Source organism: Pezoporus flaviventris, unplaced genomic scaffold (assembly GCF_033815535.1).
Source record: "Pezoporus flaviventris isolate CSIRO_AGI_PZ_B2104156 unplaced genomic scaffold, CSIRO_AGI_Pfla_v1 ptg000097l, whole genome shotgun sequence".
Lineage (NCBI taxonomy): Eukaryota > Metazoa > Chordata > Aves > Psittaciformes > Psittacidae > Pezoporus > Pezoporus flaviventris.
This window is the reverse complement of record NW_026892645.1, coordinates 7,940,435-7,948,310: the sequence shown is the minus strand read 5'-3', so window position 1 is coordinate 7,948,310 and position 7,876 is coordinate 7,940,435. Positions and strand designations below refer to the sequence as shown.

At 49.0% G+C, this 7,876-nt stretch overlaps 1 pseudogene; it reads left to right on the top strand.

The window, feature by feature from the left end:
- The first annotated feature begins 399 nt into the window (after nucleotides 1–399).
- Nucleotides 400–5,593, top strand: LOC133281474 (CMP-N-acetylneuraminate-beta-galactosamide-alpha-2,3-sialyltransferase 4-like; annotated as a pseudogene).
- The last annotated feature ends 2,283 nt before the right edge of the window (nucleotides 5,594–7,876 follow it).

Below are 7,876 nucleotides of genomic sequence, written 5' to 3'. Positions count from 1 at the left end.
TGCCCTAGGGCCTTGATGAGCTGGGGCTGTACAGGATGAGTCCCTCCTGGCCACTCATGTCCTCACTGGAGAGACCCCAAAACTTGATCAAGGTGAGGAGCTGCTCAGACAAGCTGTCATTGTCCACGTTACAGAGCTGCTTTTGGTGGAGCTTTTCTGTGGCATGAACCTCTTCATTTCAGCCTGGTCAGGACTGGAAGGCTTGCTTTGCATGTACATCTTATTGCTGTGAGGACACCAAAGGCTTTTGTCCTCTGGGCTTTGTACCCAATAACCACAGTGTGCGTTGCAGCTGCATCTTACAGTCTGTGTGTGGGATAATGGATCACAGTGCAAGAGAGGCTGTTCGATGACCCTTATGGTTCCCTGTGACACCCAAGGAGCAGCCAGCTGGCAGCTATGAAGAGGAGCGAGGGAGCCCACACCATCAACGTGGGCAGTGGGCACAGCCAGGAGGGACCAGCCCCATGGGGAGTATGTCAAGGGAACAAGGGCTTGACTTGCTCACGGTCAGTGCTCTCCCCTCTCTGCACTGTCACCGTATCATTGACTGAGTGATTGCTGGAGCGCAGACAGGCTTGAGCTTGCAAGCGTGCTTAGCTTTGGGGAGGAGGATGCTGCATTTACCATGGCTCAGCAGCAGAAGGCCCCGTTTGATTTTCTCTAGCAAGGGGCTAACTCAAATACAGCCACTTGGAGGCTCCAGACTCTCGAACAGGCTCTGCTCATCCGCAGGTCTGGTGGCTGCAGAGGCTGGGGAGATGCTGTCAGAAGGGAAAGGTCCTTTGGGCTGCACAGTGGGATGCTCCTCGCTGTAGTGATGCGGCTGCTGCCTGTGTCAGCCGCTCCATTGCCTTCTGCAGGTCTGTGAGTGCCGAGCCTGTGTGATGGGCTTACAGGACAGTCACAAGGAGCAAGCTACCTTTTCTTCTTCCCCTTTTTCACCTCGTCACTGCTGTGGTCTGGGGTAATGGTGAGGCACAATTCATTACCGTGGAAACAAGAAGCAATCACCCTCCCAGGGTAAAACCTGCGCAAGAAACAGCTCACCAATAATGTGAATCCTTGGGGACATGCAGCATTATGTTCTGCCCAGCAGTGATTTGAGGGCAGGGCACATAAAACAGTAGCAGCATCAGTGGGCCCGGACCGGGCTTAAGCTGCAGCAGTGATTCCCTGGTGCTGATGCTCACTTCCAGAGTGTCTTCTGGACATCCCACAGTGCTATTCATTGCCTGTCTCTGTCTGGAGGAATGAATGAGACTTACCTGAGGCAATGATTTTCTCAGACTAAAGCAGTTTAAGGTCCTGAACAGCTCGACATAACTTTGGCATTAGCTCTCCATCTGTTTCCACCTAAATCCCTTTAGGTGCTATGGGGTGGTGCAACTCATGGTACTGAAGTGGTCGGGAGCTGGAAGACTGACAACATGGAGAAGGAAGGGTCCATAAACTCAAAACCCTGCATTTTCAGACCTCTTTAAGAGACCTCCTGATCTATCTCTGATCTTATCACTGACTCTCAGGCCAGAATCTAAAGCCTTCAGGAAGGGCTGGTAGGAAATGAAGCTTGTTTCTTTCACAGGAAGCATCGTGGTGCTTGCAGAGATGCTTCGTGTGGAAGGTTTGTTAAGCCACGTCTCATTTGTTTGGGGGATTCTGTTGAGACATGAATCAGTGTCTCAGTGGCTGCTGATGGGTGGAGAGTGGCAGCCTGGGGTTCATGGGCAGAGGCACAGGAAGTAGAGCTAAGTTCAGCTGTGTGTTGCACAATGGCAGCTTGACACTAGTGCAAGTGACTCAGCAGGTCAGAATGATGTGATATAGATGTGTGTGTAAAGTGTCCTCTGAAGGACAACCAGAGATGTGCTGTTGGACTGAGCAATGTGCAGAGAGCTCACGGGTGTCCTGAGCTTTGTCATGAAATGAAGGAACAAATGACATGGAAACGTAACTGGAATGCTGCCTCTCGCTGCTGCTGTGGAGAAACAGCAAGCATGAGTAAGTGTTCCCCAGACGTGTACAGAAAGAGGAATAGCTGAAAAGAGAGAGGAACTGAGGGGCCAGAACTGGAGGGAAATGAGATTGTGCAGTCACTGCAGCTCAGAGGTGGATTCAGGATAGCTCAGTAGCTTTCCAAAGCTTTTCATTATGCAGCCTGCTTCAGCTGCCCTACTCCTTGTGGCTGATCCTGCTCTGACTGCTCCACTCATCCTTAAATACTGCCTCTCTCAATGTCTCTTGGTAGGTTTGAATCTCACTGGAAGCCTTTCCTGACCTTATACTCGCTCATGGAGAGGCTTTTTAGAGGAGAGCTTGAAAAAGTTTTGTGGGTCCATATAGTGCTTTGGGGGTTGCAGAGCTCAGGCATTGCAGTGCCCTTCCCATGTTGTCACGTCTAGGTTGGACATTGTGCAGCCAGAGAGCCTCCCTCTTATGGAGGAGCCTTGAGCGCTGCAGAGGGGATGGAGATAGAGCTGGGCACCAGGGAAATGTGGACTGACCGATGGCATGCCTTTGAGGAAAGGTATAGGCCATGATGGTGGTGATGGAGGAAGAGGGCAGGGCTTTAACTCCAGGCTCTAGATATGCCAAGAGCGATGGAGAGTGAAAGGCTGACAGCAATGCTCTTGTAGGTGGAGCAGGAACCATTGTGGGAGCTACCAAATGCCAGTGGAGAGAAGACACTGAGTGGGTCAATGCCTTTTTCAGTGTGAGATATGACAGAACATCTCTGCTGCTGGTAGCACTGATCATAAAGAAGATACCTTTTACATGTAAGAGTGCCTCAGTTTGGACAGGGTTGGGCAGATGAATGTGGCAAAAGTGGTGTTTGAACAGGCTTTACCATGTGAAGAACTTAAGAAAGTTCTTAAATGCACTTAAGAAAGCATTAAAAATACCTCTTTAGAGCAGAAGAGGAAGGGAACTTCGCCCGTTGGCAGTGCTGGGGCCACAATTCTTCCCTGAAGGTAACTCCTTAACTTCTCATCTTCAGTTCTCTCTGCTTTTACCCCATTGCAGCTCGTTCCTCATCAGGAGTTGCCTGAAGCCTTTGCCCAGCACAAGGCTGGGCTGGAGATGGGTGTTGGGGAGGAGGCATGTGTGATAGTGATGGGTTGAGAGCCCTGGTTTCTGCACTGAAACTCAAAGTTCTCTTAGTGCTCAACTTCACAGCCCTCTCTGCCTCTCACTCCTGTCACTGCTCATCTCCTCTCTCAGTAGGTTTCACTTTCTCTCCCTTTTACACGTCCTTTCAAGCAGCTCTCGCACTGATGAACTTAAGCTGCTAGATCACAGCTCCCTCTCTAACTTCTGTCATAGCCTGATCTCTGTTCCCAGCATTGCCCCATCCCATCTATTTTCTCTTGCTTTAACTCCATCCCAAGTGACAGTGCAGGGCTCGGAAGGTTGCGTGCCTCCCTCAGTTCTGCCTGCCCACATTCAGGGAGAGCAGAAAGCCAAGTAAGCTCTGGTAGCTGTTGGCAAATGCTTTCATTTGGGCCCTTCCTCTTTCCTCTATTTCATTAGAGGTATTAGTCATGGCCTCTCATTCTCCCTCTACACTACACTGCACGCCTTAAGCAGAGGTTTGCCCTCCTAGTTACCTGCTGGGTATCCACACTTGGCTTTATTTCTTTCTCATCTTGTGTCCTCTGGCTAACTGGAGAGCCTTCACAATTCTACTGGTATGGTGATGGCAGTACATTGCCTTTATGGTCACTAAGATAAGACTCATCTATCTAGGATACAAATGGACTCCTACTAGTAAAGGCTTTGTTCCTCTGATAGGAAGTTACCTAGGAACATCAAAAAGGCCCTCAGGGGATGCTGATATAACCTGATGGAGACGCTTGTCAGAGAAGGCCTTCATCTCTTGCAGTCTTTTCTTCTGCCAGTTTATGGTGCCAAAGGTGCATTGTGGAGGGCAATGGTTAGCCCTTCATGGCCAGCACTTTGGGAAAATGATTGACTCTTACCACATTATCAGGTTGGATGGGGCTTGGAGCAACCTGCTCTAGTGGAAGGTGTCCCTGCCTGTGGCAGGGGGTTGGAACTGGATAATCTTAAGGTCCTTTCCAAGACAAACCAGGCTGTGATTCTGTGATAAGCTGCAATATCAGTCCTGCACCAAGGCACTGATAAAGAAAAGGTTACACTATGGTAGGAGAAAGGGGGACAGATTGGATTTCTTTGGCAGGTCAGTAGAGTGTCACTGAGACATGGGGAAATCCTAACACAACAGATGATCTCTGCACTGAAAACTACGCGGCAGCACAACGGGAACCAAACCTGACACCCTGATGTACAACAGAGAGTGCCCATTCAGCAAGCACAGCAAAAAAGTTTGTTGCAATTGGGCAAGTTCTCCGAACTCCCTGTTCTGAAAAGGGGCTGGTAATTGCAGGTATTGCCTTTTCAGATGGAATCAGGAGTGAATGGAAACAGGGTGACAGGGGGCTGGAAATGGATGAGCTTTAAGGTCCTTTCCAACCCAACCTCTTCTATGATTCTAATCCTTACTAAAGCCTTAGCAATTAAGCAGACTGAGGAGTGATAATGTGCATGTGACTTTCTTGCCTGGCAAATGTAACATCTAGGATGCATGAGCTCAGGTAATCAAATGGCTTTCCTGCAACAGGCACAGCAGGAGCCAGAAGAATCTCTACCACTCATCCACAGCTGCTGGACAGCCATCTCCAGCTCCTTGTTGTGGCAGGCAATCCCATGTTGCAGGACCACACGCATCTTTATCCCGACTTGAGAAAGTACTTTCATTTCTCTGTGCCTCGCTTCCCTATCTGACAATAGTGGTTATCTGCCACTGCTGACTGCCTCTTTATGACAAAGGAGGAACTATTGGTGTGAGATGCCCCATACCATGGAACCAGGCTGCTGCGTTGGGCCGTAATGTGTGTCTGTGCCCTCAGTGAGTTCAGGCAGTCAGTCATGTACCTGACAGCACACAGCTGGCTCCAGGGCTGTGCGATACTGAAACTGAACCAGTTCTGCCTTTGATGGTCAGATTAAGTGATGCTCCAGTAAAAGAGCATAAGAAAGATGTGGGCTAGACAGCCAGCATCTGGCTCTTCTTCTCTGACCCAGCTCTGCACAACCCTCTGGAAAACAGTGATGCACTGATGGTGTTTGTCCCATTGAAACCCCTGCATTTCCTCTGGCTGAGAAATGTATTATACTGAAAACAAGGAATAAGGTGAGATGTCTCCAATGAGGGATGGTTGAAACCAGGTTATTTGTAGTGACATACTCAATGGCTCTAATAATCATGTAGCTTTCAAATATTTAATGAGCTGCATAATGCACTTGAGACCTTATTTTTCATTAATTAGAAAGACCCCAGTCTCAGCCACACTGGAATAAGTGGAACAGACCAGGAGATCCTTTACTCCTTCACACTCTCCACAGTCCTGAGCACCCAGCCAGAGCAATAGACCACAGCTACCTCAGGGATCTTTATCATTTTACTGGTGTGCATCAGCATCAAGCATTTCTCTTTCTCCTATAGGTAGAGGTGGAGTTTGGGCACCAACACCCCCTCTGGGAGCGGAACAGGAACATCTCAGTCAATTAGTTAGTCCCTTCCCTTAGTAAATGCAGTCCTCAGGTTTGGATCCCAGAAAAGGCAGACTTCTCCCCACTTTTCACAGCACTGCAGTGTTATTTCAGTCTGCCCCATCACCCTATGCCATTTTGCATTCAAATCCCTTTTCAGAGTTATATTTCTGTCCATATGTCTAGACCTCAGATAACCTGGTTCTCTAGTGATGAGCAGCTGTGCTGCATCAGCCCCTTCATACATGCTCCTGTGCTTTCCCTGTCTGAAGACCATTACTGATTATTAGCTAGTATAAAATGGGAGGAATCTTGCTTGGCACTCCTTAAAACACTGCTCTTGCAGACCTCTGGCCTGAGGCTGCCTGTTCTGCCCAGTGCTCCTGAAGTGCAGTTTTCCCCTTCACTGTGCACGATGGAGGATTATTTCATTAATGAACCTAATGATACTTTGTCTTTGGTGCTGATGAGCTTTGTGATGGTGCTGTGCAATGTTTAATTAACTTTAAGCCTGCCAGGCACTACGAGGATGTTTATAATCTACAGCAAGTGCAGAAGAAGCGGGAAGGGCTGGTGTGGTACAATAACCTTAACCAAGGTCATGCACTGGCTATTGGCTGGGTTTGAGAGCAGACTCCAAGTCTCCTGACTGCTGAAGCAATGCTGTGAAAAAAGGAAGTACACTTCCCTGCTCAAATGCTTGGGAAGTGCAAAGTGGGACAGCGCAGGTGAGGGATGCTCAGTGCTGGGGTAGGCCTGGGGGACCAGAGAGCATGTTCAGCGCGGTGGCCACGCTCAGTCACAAGGCTTTCAAGGCAGCGTTTGAGGTTGTACTTGCCCATGTTGGCTTTATGTGAGCTCAAGGCAGTTTTGTAGCACACAGGCCAGGGACAGCAATTTAATGTGTGGGTTAAAAGTGAGGGCTGCCAGCAGGGAATACACACAAAGAGGTGCATGGCAGGGGTGCAGAGACCTTGTGTAGGTGCTGCCACGGATGCTTGCTGTCCTCCAGACACCACTGATGATCCCAGCAGGGCTTTGCCCTTGTTCCAGGTTGTTTTGAGCAGGTCACACTTTGTCCTGCTGCATGTAGGGTGGGAGATGAACCCCTGAGAGTTGCCTTTTCCTCCCTTCGCCCCTGGGTCCCACCACTGACTGCTGTGGTGGAGGGTGGCACGTTGCACAACCCTTCTGCGCTGGATAATCCCCTCCTGGTTTGTAAACAGGCATCCATGTGCTCAGCAGCTCTTTGTGTAAAGCACTGAACAGAGATGCTAAGCTGGTCCTCAGGCCCTGAGATAGGGAGGAGTAAGGGTACAATACCTGCCATGGGATTTCAACCTCTTTCCTAAGCAGATGGGAGTGAGAGTCAAACCCATCACTTGGGGAAGGGCCCACTAGAGATTTCAGTGTCTTGCTAATCACTGGGAAATATTAATGTCTTCAGGAAACAAGTCTCTTTTATTGTTCTGTGGGAGAATAAATGCACTTCTGGCTTCAAGGACTTGGAACTGTCTTTGGGAGGGCGATTTCTGGTCAGGACGGGTAAGAATTGCCTTAGCATCTTCTCTGAGATCTCATGGCTGTATGATCCCACATAATCCTTTTATTTCCCCCTCTCCCCTCCCATGCTGTCTGGAGCTTTCCAGCTTGTTATAAGCCAAGTTTACTTTGTGTGTTGAAGATCTTCCACATTTAAAAAGTCACCTTAAGCCCCCACTTAGCTGTGGCTGGCTCATGTCCATATTCCACCTTTGGGATCATACCCTCGCATCCTCTACCGCTTCCTTCAGGATGCAGCTGTGTCATATTTCTCCTTCTTTACTTCCTTCATTGCTACTTTCTTCCTGGCCTGTTGTCATTGTGGGTTCACCTCAGTTGTTGCCTGACCACATGCCATCTCTACCAGCAGAAAGAACCTACATTGATGAACTTAGAAGCTGATGGCTGTGTTGGTACAACCACTTTACTGCAGCCTCTTTAGCTTCTCACTATGAAGAAGGCTCCTCCTGTACATCTATTAGAGGGCAGACTCTAAGAGTAGGGTTGGCTTAATTTACATCAAGCTGCATGTGTCTTGCAGCAGCAGCATTGGGGGCATTAGTCCAGTACCCATAGAACTGTTATTACCATAGGAGGTGAAACTTCTGCTTTCCCTTCCATTTCCTTCCTCCCTCCCTTTCGCTGTGGTCAGGCTTTCAGGGCACTTCCTGTGCTCTTTGTGTCACTCCTTTTCCTGGGTGACTTCTCTTCTAGTATCTCCTCCCTGCCTGCTTGGTGCATGCAGCTCACAGCCAAAGAA